At 41.5% G+C, this 15,569-nt stretch overlaps 1 pseudogene; it reads right to left on the reverse strand.

The window, feature by feature from the left end:
* Positions 1 to 5,799: 5,799 nt before the first annotated feature.
* On the reverse strand, positions 5,800 to 6,782 carry LOC133081706 (poly(rC)-binding protein 2-like; annotated as a pseudogene).
* Positions 6,783 to 15,569: the final 8,787 nt, after the last annotated feature.

The following is a 15,569-nucleotide window of genomic DNA, read 5'->3' on the forward strand; positions in this document are numbered from 1 at the left end:
GCTTCAGTAGTTGTGGCACGCAGGCTCAGTAGTTGTGGCTCGCGGGCTCTAGAGCGCAGGCTCAGTAGTTGTGGCACACGGGCTTAGTTGCTCTGTGGCATGTGGGATCTTCCCGGACCAGGGCTCGAACCCATGTCCCCTGCATTGGCAGGCAGATTCTCAACCACTGCGCCACCAGGGAAGTCCCTATGTATATATTTTTAATTGAAGTATAGTTGATGTACAATAGATTTTATTTTTAAAAGCAGTTTTAGGTTCACAGCAAAACTGAGTAGAAAGTACAGAGATTTCCCATATAATCCCTGCTCCCCGCCACCACACACACAGCTTCCCCCTACTATCAGTGCCCCCCGCCAGAGTGGTACATTTGTTATGATTGATGAGCCTACATTGATATATCATTGTCACTCAGAATCCATAGTTTACATTAGGTTTCATTCTTGGTGTTGTACACTGTGTGGGTTTTGAGCATTGTAAAACATAATAGTAATAATTGTGCTGGTTATTCTTCACCCCCACCCCCAAGACGCATCCTCTACCCTCTTTGCCTGTTCTGTGCCCCTAGAGGCAGACTACATCTCCCAGATTCCCTGGCAGCTGACTGCTGATTGCGTTCTGCCAATGGGTGGGCCCAGCAAGAGATCAGAAGACAGGAGGAGAGAGAGGCTGAAATATTGCTTCCCTGGTCCTTGCCTGTTTCAGCGCTCCATCTCTGGCGAGAACTGGGTCCCTCCATGACCACAGAACCTGACCCGTGGCCCCTCGGCCCCAGCTCTCACTGCAATCCAGTGATGCCATGTCCTCCCTTTGTCCTCTTCAGCACATGGTAATGGCACCTTGTCATAGTCTCTGGACTTTAACATCTCTTGTTGGTTCCCTTAACCTGCCCACAAAGTAGTCCTTTCACTGGAATCTCTTCATTTGAACCATTTGGGCTGAGTTCTGTTTCTTGTTGGAATTCTCATTCATACAATCATAACAGCAAAAGTGGCAGTAACAACTCAACCACAACTTTATTACGTGTTTGCCATGTGCCAGTTTCTATGTTAATTCCTTCAAAAACATTGGCTGGATTAAAGGTTAATTTTCAGAACCTTTTTTTTTTTAGATTCCATATATATGTGTTAGCATACGGTATTTGTTTTTCTCTTTCTGACTTACTTCACTCTGTATAACCTAGGGGCAGGACAGGAATAAAGACGCAGACAGACGTAGAGAATGGACTTGAGGACACGGGGAGGGGAAAGGGTAAGCTGGGATGAAGTGAGAGAATGGCATAGACATATGTACACTACCAAATGTAAAATCGATAGCTAGTGGGAAGCAGCCGCATAGCACAGGGAGATCAGCACGGTGGTTTGTGACCACCTAGAGGGTGGGATAGGGAGGGTGGGAGGGAGACGCAAGAGGGAGGGGATATGGGGATACATGTATACATATAGCTGATTCACTTTGTGATACAGCAGAAACTAACACACCGTTGTAAAGCAATTATACTCCAATAAAAATGTTTAAAAAAAATAAAAAATAAAGGTTAATTTTCAAGAAAACCTCATCTATGACTTTCATACAGATGTAAAGTGAACACATGTTGACTGACAAAGACTCTCTCCTCAACCTAACTCTAGTCAGGCTCTTCTAAGTCCTCAAGGCCCCAACTTTGGACGCTGTCCTTGGTCTGCTTATTCAAGAATCTCACTGAGTCAGTTTAGCCACAGTCCTCCACTGGTTGAATGCTACCGCTCTTGTATCCGATCATATTTCTCATCCCCTGTCCCTTGGTATCGTATGACCCTGGCCTGCCTTCAGCAAGAGTCCTATGAAATCAGTTTAGCCAGAATCTCCCTCATCCCTGATCCTCTTAGTAGTTTTCCATCCACTGACCCCCGTGGCCCCACCTTTGGCTATAAACCTTCACTTGTCCTTGTTTTTGGAGTTGAGTCTGATCTCTCTCCCCCTGTGCAAAACCTTGTTGTAGTAATCCCCCTGGATAAAGTCTGCCTTACTGTCTTTAATAAGTGTCACGAAATTTTTTCTTTAACACAACAAAGACTTTCCTTGACCAAGCTTGAGACAGGCTCCTCTGAGGTCTCTTTTTGACCAGGCCTCATCTTTGGGCCTTGTCTTTGGCCTGCCTGGTCCAGTTTTAGCAAGAATCCTGCTAAATCAGGTTAGTGAGAATCACTCCATTCCTGATATCTGATCACCCTTGATATCTGATCAAATTCCCTGTCGTCCATCCTTGATATCTCATCAGCCTGGCCTGCCTTCACCAAGAATCCTCTTATACTTGATGTTTCCTCTTAGTAATTTTAGACCCACTGCCTCCTTCACTCTGCTCATTGGCTATAAATCTCCAGCTGTCTTTGCCATATTCTGAGTTGAGCCCGACCTCTCTCCACTATTGTAATAGTCCTGACACCTATTGCAATCGTGTTGAATAAAGTCTTCCTTACCATTTTAACAACTATCAGAATAACTTTTTCTTCAATGATATTAAATATTTAATTTAATTCATTAATGAGGGAACTGGTAGGATGGTAGAACTTGTTCAAGAACAGACACATTTATAGATCAGGAATATTGAAATGAATATGCAAACACAGGCAAATTTGATCTCTTCCACGGGGCGGGAGGCACATCAAATCGAACCTCTAATGGACAGAATTTGCATGTCTGTAGACAAGAACAATTTTGCAAATCCAGAGTTGTAAAATGGCTCAATGGCAACTGAGAAAGGTGTGCTCTAGCCTACTGCCCATGGGCCAAATGCAGCCCACCGCCTGCCTTTGTAAATAAAGTTTTATGGGAACACGGCCATGCACATTCATTTGTGTATTTCCTATGGTGGCTTCCATGCTCCAGTGGCAGAATTGAGTGGTTGCAGCAGTGGCCAGGTAGCCCACAAAACCTTAAATATTTACTCTCTGGCTGTTTACAGGAAAGGTTACTTGACCTCCCTGCTATGGAGACTGTATTGTTTTCCATTGGAGCTGATAAGGAATATATCAGTATGGGTCCCATTTTACAAGTAAAAAAACTAAGACCAGGTGAGTGACAGAACCTGAAGTCTAACCTAGGTCAGCCTGATTCCATCCTTAGTGCTAGGCTCAGCAAGCAATTTAGCTGACCCTGATAACGAAAAGCACCTTAGAAATTATTTCATCTTTAAGAAAGAAGATGTCTTCAGAAAGGTATGTGTGTGTGTGTGTGTGTGTGTGTGTGTAGTGGGGGACACAGTTAAGAAAAGAGTGACTGCTTTGGTAACTGCTTAGCCTAATTTTACTTTTATTCCTTGGTGTAAAACTACTTTCACAAGAGCACATGAATTAAATTGCAGCAGCCTCGTACAAGGCAGGACACGGGTTGTACATCACTGAACGAGGATCTGAACCTGAAACTGAAAGTTCTTTTTTTTTTTTCAAATTCATGTTCATGAATTTTTTTTTTATAATTTTTTTTAAAACTTTGGGTTTATTTATTTATTTTGGGCTGTGTTGGGTCTTCGTTTCTGTGCGAGGGCTTTCTCTAGTTGCGGCAAGCGGGGGCCACTCTTCATCGCGGCGCGCGGGCCTCTCACTGTCGCGGCCTCTCTTGTTCTGGAGCACAGGCTCCAGACGCGCAGGCTCAGTAATTGTGGCTCACGGCCCTAGTTGCTCCGTGGCATGTGGGATCCTCCCAGACCAGGGCTCGAACCCGTGTCCCCTGCATTAGCAGGCAGATTCTCAACCACTGCGCCAGCAGGGAAGTCCCTGAAACTGAAAATTCTGAAACAGTTTTGTACTGTTTTTCTTTGGGATGTTTGCTCTTTCTGAACCTAGCCGGCGTCAGAGTCCTCCATAGTCAGTGCGAGTTAGCACCTGTGGTCGCCTTCTTCAGTAGTCAGCTCCTCCCTCCCTCCCCATTTATTACATTTTTCTTCTAGTTTAAAGCTCTTGAAAGTGCTAGTCTCTGAAAGGGATTAAGTGGGTTAATTAGCATGAAAAAGGCCCTTGATTTAGTCGGTATTTAAAATCTCGAAACACTGCCTCTGCTGGCCTCCCCTCCCCCCATTTTGTGAATGGGAAAGTGGGCTGGAAAAACTCCAGCTATAAGGAGAATGTCTGAGCCTCAACCCAGCCCAGCCCGTTCCCCAGTCCAATTCGGAAATCATCTCTTTCGTATCAGGTTGCACGTGAAATCTTTGTCAAATCTTTTTCGGTACGCGCTCCTAAATAATACTTCCCAGAGTATGACTAACAGTCAAAAGACGCAGTGGGTGAATTTCAATGGCTGAACCGCTGGGGAGAAAATGAATGGACTGTTAATAGGATCGCTCTGGAATAAGAGCTAAATTATTAAACTGTAGTGTGGTGGGTGTCCCTTCCTCTGTGTGGCAAACTAGATTGGAAGGTGCCACTGTGACCGTCTCAGGAATATTACATTGCACAGCTCTTTGGAGGGATTTAAACCTTTTCTGTAGCCTTCTCTCCTTTACCAGAGTTCGTGTCTATTTCTCTTTTTCATTAGCTTTTTTTAGTAGAGGGTGGAGCAGACAGTGTTGGTTTTCTGCCACACCCCCTCGGTACCCACCTCTACGCCAAAAGCTCTTTACTACGAACACCTGCAAGCCTCGGCCAGCAGGACCTTTTTGAGCCCTGGGAGCATGTGGGAGCAGAGTTCCTGAGAACTAATCCCTCCATGGCCGCCCTCGTGTAATGATGGGTGTGAATTGGTGGATAAAAACCCAGCCGCCTAACCCCTCCATTGGAGCAACGATGGGTAGCTCTAAGGTAGAGGGCAACTGGGGGCTCTGGGAGTTCCCCAGCAGGACTGCGCTCCAGTGACCCCAGTGTTTGATAACGTTCCCTTTATTGGCTGCCTCTTCTTCCTGTCTCACTTCCTCTACTGCTGTTTCCTGGAATCACCACACAAAGAAACGATTTGCACTCAAATCCTTGTCTTAGGTCCTGCTTCTAGGGTAACCCACACCAAGACAGAGAGTCAGTAGAAAGATTTTTCCTCACCAATTATCCTGCAGCAAAGGTGACACTTTATAATTCCTTTTCACAGAAGCACTTCGCCATGTCCCCTGCTCTGACTGGAGGGCGGCATGTTGCAGTGGGAAAGCCGTGAACTTTGGGGTGAGATTCAATCTGGAGTTCAAATCCCGCCTTTGCCATTGACTGGCTGTTTGACCTGTGTGACCTTGCTGAAGTGATTTTGCCTCAGTGAATCTTCATTTGCCCACTTATTTTGAGGGCAAAAAATACCTCCCTCCAGAATTGCTGAGAGAATTAAGGACATAATATAGGTCCACGGCTCAGTACAATGCTTAGCGTATAGGAGTAAACCAGTAGATGGGCGTTCTTTGACCTCCAGAAGGCTGCTCCACAGTCACTACCAAGAGAACGTAATGTTCTTGTCCTTGAAGCTTTTGTCATGGGAGAATAGAGCAAACAGATACCCAGTCCATCTTTTAATTAGTTTTTGAGAACTTTCTGACATCATGGACTAAACTGCATTGTATTAATATTCTAGTCTTCTAGTTCTATGACAAACAAAAAAATGCATGAGCACAAAACCCCAAAGTAAAACAAAACAGGGAGAAGCTTATAAAACTAAATATGGAACTCAGCTCTAACAGCTGAATGGAGAAAGGAATTCGAATAATTTAAAAATCACAAGTGGATGTAAAGTGTAAAGAAATGGAAACTTACAGACTATTTAAAACCTGGAATTGCTGACTGTTCAGAAACGACACAGATGGATCGGGAGTGGTGAACAGCCAGAAAGGATTGTAGATGGAGCTGCATTGTTTTAGCAGCTCTCCGTGCCACCTGTCTCTGAGGACAGCCAGACAATTTGATTTGGAACCAGGCTAACGCTGGCAGCAGATCCAATGATGGTAACCGGCCTAACAGTAGATCCTTCCACTGGGTTTGCAATGATGAACTATGCCCCAGACGTCTGGTGGCTCTTATTGATTTGGGCACCCTAATGCCCCATTGTGCAGCCAATTAAAATGCTTGAAATGGTGAGTTCACGAGTAGTCTCAGTAGATACATCCAAACCTGCCCAATAGCCTTTCATCTCTGGAGAGTGGATTCAATGTCACTGAATCCAGGGTTGCCATGCATCATAGGAAAACAAGACTGTTGCATTGCCGGCCTCCAGAGAGAGTTCCTCTAGGTCATGGTTGAGGCACGTGGATGGGTGGGGAGTGGGGGTGAGGAAAGCCCACACCGTTGCTGCCTGTGTGGTACGTGTCCTGACCACCTGCAAAGATGACCAGAGAGCTGGATGGCCTATGGGGTCAGGGTGACTCCAACATGACAGGCTTGTTGCACACACTCAGTGATGGCTTGCCCAATGCCAGCAGTTATAATGACCTGCTCAGTTGAGTCGGGAGGCTTATTCTCTGCCACCTGGCCCTGAGCCCCTGTACTGTCTCGTCATATTTCCTTGATCTCGAAACCTCCTTTCCCAATGAGAGAGCCACACTGCTAGCAAGGACCACCAGGCTCAGGGTGACCAGGGTCTGCTGGCAGCTGTGCTATTGTGCTGACGTCCTCTTCCAGTGCATCCATGATCATAGCAAAGGCTTTAAAGATGGCATTCATGGGTCCAGCCAAAGTGATAATTCTCTCAGCACAGTTCCCTTTGGAGATGTTGATATGTACACCACTCTCCCCACACATCTTCTTAACTGATTCTCTGTTCTTTCTGATGATGCTGCCAACTTCCTTTCCATGCATAAAGAGCTGTGTGGTGAAAGTGACATTCAATCCACTTGCAGTCATACCCTCCATCCACCAGAAGGACCCCTGTTGCCTTCTTGACAACCCCTCTTGTTCCTCCTCTGGCCTTCTACCCTTACCCTTCCCACCCACTCCCCTTTTCTTCTCCAGCCTACAGTTTTTGGCTTTGACCACTACCAGTGACCAATGACTTGACCATTTCAAGTCTAGCTCCTTGGAATACCGCTGGACATAGAGACAGATATTATTACAGGTGTCACACAAAGCACTAAGCTTAAAAGGAAAACAACTGATACCTTTGATTACGTTTAAATGAAGAACTTTTGTTCAACAAAAGACCCCATTATGAAAGAGAAAAAACAAGCCGAAGAGCAAGAGAATACATTTGCAACTCCTGTACCCAACAAAGGACTTCTGTCTAGGATAGATAAAGAACTCCTATGCATTAAGAAAGACATAGAAACTCTGTAAAGAAATGAGCAAAAGGCTTGAACATGAGCTGCACAAAAGAGGCTGTACAATGACCAGTAAACATAATGAAATGTGCTCAACCTCCTTACTGAACAGGGAAACGCAAATTCAAAACTCCACTGCCCATTGAGTAGATTGGCAAAAATGAAAACATCTGACATTACCAACTATAAGCTAAGATGTGGAGCAACTGGAACTCTCGTACACTGATGATAGGAGTGTCAGTTGGTACCCTTTCCCTCAATTTGGGAAAGAGTTTGACATCTGTTGAAGTTGAAGATACTTACACCCTCTGCCCCTCCAATGCATACTGTGTAATTCCATTTTTATAGCTTTCAAAAATAGACAAAACAAGTCTATCATTTAGGTATATATACTAGGTGGCAAAAGAATAAAACACTGCAAGGAAGTTATTACCATAAAGTCCAGGAAATCGTTCCCTCTAGAGAGGAAGGAGGAAATTGTAATGGCCCAGGAATGCACAGAGGTCTAGTGGAGGTGTTGACAATGATCTACTTCTTGAGCAGGATGGTAGTTAAAAGAGTATTTGGTCTACAGTAATTCATTATGCTGCATGTTTGTGTTTCATGTACTTCTCCATATGTGTGCTGTATTTCACTGTAAGAAAGTTTAAAAAAAAACTTTCTCAAAGTGTTTTCTGAGAAACATTGCGTAATGAGGTCTTAATATATGTTACTCACAAAAAGGATTCTATGGTCAAATACATCTCAGCACTGGAATAAATGAAGACAAACCGGTCTTTAATATGCCAAGGTACATTGTGAAATTCCAAGAAGGATCAAGAGTATACAATAATTTATATGACCATGGAACCCTGTTCCTAAGGGAGATTTTACAGAGCATATACTTAGAAAAAGTAGATGGAAAAAAGTCATAGGGCAGGTTTCAGTTTCATGAGCCAGTTGACCTGATCCAACCAAAGGCTTCAGGAGCTTTATGCAAAGCGTGAAATGCAAAATAGCAAACAAATGAAGTTTTAGGTGACGCTGAACTGGAGGCTCTCACTATTGCTAAAATCCTCATAATTTCAAGTGTCAGATCCCAAACGCTGAAGGGGTTAGCCCATCCCCATCCCCCTCCTCTGTAGTTATGTTTGTTCCAGTTTTCATAGTCACCGTGATGTAACTGTGTGTCTGTGGATGGATGGACCAACTGGTGTTTGCTCACTTGTTGTTTTTATGTTGATGTCCATCACAGCTGTTTATAAACAAAATCATTCTGATGGAATCCAACTTCTGCCCCAATGCTGGTGCTACATCCCTGCTCTCACTGGGACACTGGGTCAGTTAGCTTTCACTGTGTAACAAACCACCCCACAGACACCTAGTGGCTTAAAACAACAACCACAGTTTTGTGCTCTGGAAATTTGGACTGGGCTCAGATGGATGAGCCTTCTGCTGGTCTCAACTAGGTGTCACTCACATGTGTCTGCAGGCAGCTGCTGGGTCAGCTAGGATGTTGGCTGGCTGTTAGCTGAGGCAGCCATTTGAGTTCCAGCCATGGTTTTCTCTTATTCATCAGGCAGCCCTAGATGGGCTTGTTCACGTGGCAGCTATAACAAGAGTCCTAAGAATAGCAAGAGAGGGATAGCCCCAATGTGCACGTGCTTTTCAAATCTTTGCTAGCATCACATTTGTTATTGTGCTGTCGATCAGACAATCACATGGCCAAGTCTAGAGTCAGAGTAGAAGGAGACTACCCAAGGGTATGGATACAGAGAGACTTGAACAAATTGGCAGCCATTGCTACATCAATCTGCCACAGGTACTTTGGGCATCATAGCCATTCATTATCAAAACTATCTCTAAAACTGCACTGACTTACGGTACCTCTGATACCAGTCGAATTCACTACTGAGTTGTATTTTTAAATACAGACGTGTTCATCAGCCTTTTAAAGGAATGATCCAAATAGGAAAGCTTGATTAAAATAGAGATCGATTACATTTTCAAAGATATGATGAAATGTAAACAGTTTCCCCTAAGGAAAGTATGCAAGATGATTGTTCAAGGAGAAATTTAATTACAACCTAAAAAACACAGGGATTCTCGCAGATACAGATTATCGTTAGATTGTATTCGTTACAGAAATACAAAAACGATGACCTTTCCTTTAGTTTCACTTGTTTTTATTTAACAAACTCTGTTCCTTGGCTTTTTTCAACATGACTCTGTTTAATTGTTGCAGACTTCAAATTATTATCTAAGGCTGCACATATTAATCCTGTCTGTTGGAAGAAGAGAAGCCTGTCATGTGGGGTAATTACGGCTGCGGGGGGCAATAATGAATAGGCAGAATAGACCCAGGCCTGCTTTCTGTTGTCCTCAAGCATTGACAATCGATGGCTGTGGCCATGCTGAGTTGGGAAAGGATCACATCTCTAAGTCACAACAGTATTTGGGGGTAATTTCTCAGGAAATGACAAGGATCATTAGGTAACTCCAGATGGTATTACCAATCTTGATTCCATTTGACCACCTGAGGCCACCATCTTGTACTGATTTTACACTATCAAGACCACAAGAAAGGTTTGTCACCAAGAATTTTGGACTCTCAGTTCTGTCTTCCATGGCAGAGATCTCCTATTTCTTTGCTTTGGATGACATTGAAGTCTATGGATAATTTAGAATGTGATGAAGTCATAGTTTCTAAACTTTTTATTGATAAGTTGAGATGATGATGGTGATAGAGAGTAGCAGCTCTTGCCAAGTTCTTGACAAGAATCGTATCATTTAACCTTCACAATGCCCTCTTATCTCTATTTGACACCAGGAGATTAACTTGCCCAAAGACCCACGACTTGTAAATGGTGGCAACAGAATTTGAACCCAGGTCTAATCTGACTCTGAAGTTCTGCTTTTAACGAGTCAGCCACACCACCCCCCTTTTGAGAGCTTGCTAGGTATGTCTGAGCCTCCTCCTCCTCCTCACCTATACTTCTGTTGAGCATTCGCTGTTTGTAGAGTGTACAGAACTGTGCTAGGAATGCAGTATAAAAAAATGCCTCTTGTACAATAGAATATGGTATAAACAACCTTATAAATAGCTTTCTCTTGGTGGTGGTCTTGGTGGAGAGGGAAAGCAGAAATGATAAGAACCTTGTCAACTGACAAACCTGTTTTTAGGTAGAAGTTTCACACCATCCACCTCCCTCAACAAATCCCTCTCAGAGAGTTGATAGCAAGCAATACGATGGAACCACTTGACAGCTAGCACGTCTTCACCACCACATCCACCCTCGCACTTTATTGCTTGATGAAATTGTATGAAGTTAGGAAACCCAAGAGAGACCAGGGAGCATGCTGGATGTCTCATAGCTGTAACTTTCAGATACCAAATCATTAAGAAATGACCTTGCATATTTACATATGGTTTTGTCTCTGTCTTATGCCAGTTAAAGGCACAGACTCAGGAAACAGACTGCTTGGGATCAACCACAGATCTGCCATTTTACTAGCTGTGTGACTTTGCACAAGTTATTAAACCTCTCTGAACCTCACTTTCCTCAGCCGGAAAAAGGAAATGATAATAGTGTTCTTTGCAAAAGAATACTATTCTGCAAAAGAATGCAAAACATGTAGTGCCTTGGCACATAGCAAGTGCTATTTAAATGTTAGCTATTAATACTATTACTCTGTTAAACAGCTTAAATCAGGTATAGGGTTTCATTTTTTTATTTAAAAAATTGAAAAAGTAATTTAAAAAATTTTTATGTTCTTGGTGGCAGCCAATTTATTATTTTATTTAGAAAGATTCATTTAGCATCCAGCGGTTGTACGCTAGGTATATTTTCGAATAAGTTTGTCACTTAGATATTGATTTACGTACATTAAGATCATTCAAACGGCTAATGATTTTCTTTTCTTTTTTCTATTTTTTCCTTCAATTTTTTTATTGAAGTATAGTTGATGTACAATATTATGTAAGTTACAGGTATACAACATAGTGATCACAAATTTAAAGATTATATTCCATTTATAGTTACTACAAAATACTGATTATATTCTCTGCTGTACAGTACGTCCTTGTAGCTTATTTATTTCATACATAATAGCTTGTACCTCCCAATCCCCCACCCCCATATGGCCCCTTCCCCCTTCCCTCTCCCCACTGGTAACCACTAGTTAGTTCTCTATTTCTGTGAGTCTGTTTCTTTTTTGTTATATTCACTAGTTTCTTTTATTTCTTAGATTCCACATATAAGTGATATCATACAGTATTTATCTTTCTCTGACTTATGTCACTTAGCATAGTGCCCTCCATGTACATTCATGTTGTTGCACATGGCAAAATTTCATTCTTTTTTATGGCTGAGTAACATTCCATTGTATATATGCCACATCTTCTTTATCCATTCTCCTGTTGATGGACATTTAGGTTGCTTCCATATCTTGGCAATTGTATATAACACTGCTATGAACATTGGGGTGCATGTATCTTTTCGAGTTAGTGTTTTCATTTTTTTCGGATATATACCCAGGAGTGGAATTGCTGGGTCATATGGTAGTTCTATTTTTAGTTTCTTGAGAAACCTCCATACTGTTTTCCACAGTAGTTGCACCAATTTACATTCCTACCAACAGTGCACGCCTACCAACAGAGGCTTCCCTTTTCTCCACATCCTCGCCAACATTTGTTATTTGTGTTCTTTTTGATGGTAGCCATTCTGACAGATGTGAGGTGATACCTCATTGTGGTTTTGATTTTCATTTCCCTGATGATTAACTGTGTCGAGCATCTTTTCATATGACTCTTGGCCATCTGCATTTCCTCTTTGGAAAAATGTCTATTCAGGTCTTCTGCCCATTTTAAAACTAGGTTGTTTGTTTTTTTGATGTTGAGTTGTATGAGCTGCTTATGTATTTTGGATATTAACCCTTTATCAGTCATATCATCAGAAAATATTTTCTCTCATTCAGTAGGTTGTCTTTTTGTTTTGCCAGTGGTTTCCTTTGCTGTGCAAAAGCTTTTAAGTTTAATTCAGTTCCATTTGTTTATTTTTGCTTTTATTTCCTTTGCTTTGGGAGACATATCCAAAAAAATATTACTATAATTTATGTCAAACAGTATTCTGCCTGTGTTTTCCTCTAGGAGTTTTATAGTATCTGGTCTTACATTTAGATCTTGGATCCATTTTGAATTTATCTTTGTATATGGTGTTAGAGAATGTTCTAATTGCATTCTTTTACATGTAGCTGTCCCGTTTTCCCAGCACCACTTATTGAAGAGACTGTCTTTTCTCCATTGTATTGGTAGATTCTTGCCTCCTTTGTTGTAGATTAGTGGACCATAGGAGCCTGGGTTTATTTCTGGGCTTTATATCCTCTTCCATTGATCTATGTGTCTGTTTTTGTGGCAGTGCCATACTGTTTTGATGACTGTAGCTTTGTAGTATAGTCTGAAGTCAGGGCGCATGATTCCTCCAGCTCTGTTCTTCTTTCTCAAGATTGTTTACGCTATTCAGGGTCTTTTGTATTTCCATACAACTTTTAAAATTATTTGTTCTAGTTTTTTGAAAAACGCCATTGGTATTTTGATAGGGATTGCATTGAATCTGTAGATTGCCTTGGGTAGTGTGGTCATTTTAATAATATTAATTCTTCCAGTCCATGAACATGGTATATCTTCCAACGGTTTGTGTCATCTTCGATTTCTTTCATCACTGTCTTATAGTTTTCTGAGTACAGGTCTTTTACCTCCTTAGATATATTCCTAGGTATTTTATTCTTTTTGATGTGATGGTATATGGGATTGTTTCTTTAATTTCTCTTTCTGGTAGTTCATTGTTGGTGTATAGAAATGCAACAGATGTCTGGGTATTAATTTTGTATCCTGCGACTTAATCAAATTCATTGATATGCTCTAGTACTTTTCTGGTGGCGTCTTTAGGATTTTCTATGTATAGTATCCTGTCATCTGCAAACAGTGACAGTTTTACTTCTTCCTTTCCAATTTGGATTGCTTTTATCAGCAATATGCTATTAAACAACCAATGTGTCGCTAAAGAAATCAAAGAGGAAATCAGAAAATATCTGGAGACAAATGAAAACAAAAACACAAAGATCCAAAATCTGTGGGACGCAGCAAAAACAGTTCTAAGAGGGAAGTTTATAGCGATACAAGTTTACCTCAGGAAACAAGAAAAATCTCAAATAAACAACCTAACCTTACACCTAAAGGAATTTAAAAAAAAGAAGAACAAACAAAGCCTAAAGTTAGTAGAATGAAAGAAATCATAAAGATCAGAGCAGAAATAAATGAAATAGAGTCTAAAAAAACAAAAGTAAAGATCAATGAAACTACAAGCTGGTTCTTTGAAAAGGTAAACAAAACTGATAAACCTTTACCCAGACTCCTCAAGAAAAAAAGGGAGAGGGCCCAAATCAATAAAGTCAGAAATGAAAAAGGAGAAGTTAAAACCAACACCACAGAAATACAAAGGATCCTACGAGACTACTATGAACAAGTATGTGCCAATAAAATAGACAACGAAGAAGAAATGGACAAATTCTTAGAAATGTACAATCCCCCAAGACTGAACCAGGAAGATATAGAAAATATGAACAGACCAATTACCAGTAATGAAATTAAATTAGTAATTTAAAAACTCCCAACAAACAAAAGTCCAGGTCCAGATGGCTTCACAGGTGAAATCTACCAAACATTCAGAGAAGTTAACACCTACCCTTCTGAAACTATTCCAAAAAATTGCAGAGGAAGAAATGCTTCCAAATTAATTATCTGAGGCCAACATCACCCTGATACCCAAACCAGACAAAGATATCACAAAAAAATGAAAATTACAGGCCAGTATCACTGATGAACTTTGATGCAAAAATCCTCAGCAAAATATTAGCAACCTGAATCCAACAATACCCTAAAAGGATCATACACCATGATCAAGTGGGATTTATCCCAGGGATGCAAGGAGTTTTCAATATCTACAAATCAGTCAGTGTGGTACACCATATTAACAAGTTGAAGCACAAAAACCGTATGGTCATCTCCATAGATGCAGAAAAAGCTTTTAACAAAATTCAACATCCATTTATGATGGAAAAAAAAACTCTCCAGAAAGTGGGCATAGAGGGAACATACCTCAGCATAATAAAGACCAAATATGACAAACCCACAGCTAACATCATACTCAATGGTGAAAAGCTGAAAGCATCTCCTTTAATATCAGGAATAAGAAAAGGATGCCCACTCGCGACACTTTTTTTTTTAATATAAATTTATTTATTTATTTATTTTATTTTTGGCTGCATTGGGTCTTCATTGCTGCATGTGACCTTTCTCTAGTTGTGGCGAGCGGGGGCTACTCTTTGTTGTGGTGCATGGGCTTCTCATTGCGGTGGCTTCTCTTGTTGCGGAGCATGGGCTCTAGGCACGCAGGCTTCAGTAGCTGTGGCTTGCGGGCTCTTGAGTGCAGGCTCAGTAATTGTGGCGCAAGGGCTTAGTTGCTCTGCGGCATGTGGGATCTTCCCAGACCAGGGCTCTAACCCATGTCCCCTGCATTGGCAGGCAGATTCTTAACCACTGAGCCACCAGGGAAGCCCCTCGACACTTTTATTCAACATAGTAGTATTGGAAGTTCTAGCCATAACAATTAGACAAGAAAAAGAAATTTAAAACTTTTAAATAGAAAAGGTGGTTTTTTTCTGAGTTTAAGAGTAATGCATGTTCATTGTAAAAGTATAGAAAATACAGTCATAAAAAATTGCCTTAAAATTTTCAGTGTTCAATATTTAAATATAGCAAACCAGAACTTAGTGGCTTGAAGCAATAATCAATTTTTACTTCATAATTCTGTGGGTTGGCAGGTTGGGCTTAGCGTATCTATGTAGTCTTTTGGAGGCTTGGTTGGGGCTGGATGGTGGAGCATGACCTCACTCACAGCCTGCAGTTGGCAGGCTGTTGGCCACGGCACCTCAGATTTCCTCCACATGACCTATTCATGTGATGTTCACCTGCTGGAGAATAAACAGACTGTTCTCCTATTCACATGGTGGTTTCAGGGTTCCAAGTGCAGCAACAAGAGTCTAAGCACAAGAGCCCAAGCATTTTTCAGGCCTCTGCTAGTGCCATATCTGCTGATGTCCCATTGGCCAAACAAACTACATGGCTAAGTAAGCACAAATTCGAGGGGTCAGGACAGAGATTTCACCTTTTGATCTGAGGAGAGCCAAAGTCACATTCCAAAGGTACAGGCATGCAGAGATAGGAGAAATTTATGGCTATTTTTAGCAATTCACCACAGATAAATACTGTTAAAATTACATGTATAAAATACATGTATGTGTATGTGTGTATTATACATTTACATGTGTTTCACAC

This window comes from Eubalaena glacialis, chromosome X (genome assembly GCF_028564815.1).
Source record: "Eubalaena glacialis isolate mEubGla1 chromosome X, mEubGla1.1.hap2.+ XY, whole genome shotgun sequence".
Classification (NCBI taxonomy): domain Eukaryota; kingdom Metazoa; phylum Chordata; class Mammalia; order Artiodactyla; family Balaenidae; genus Eubalaena; species Eubalaena glacialis.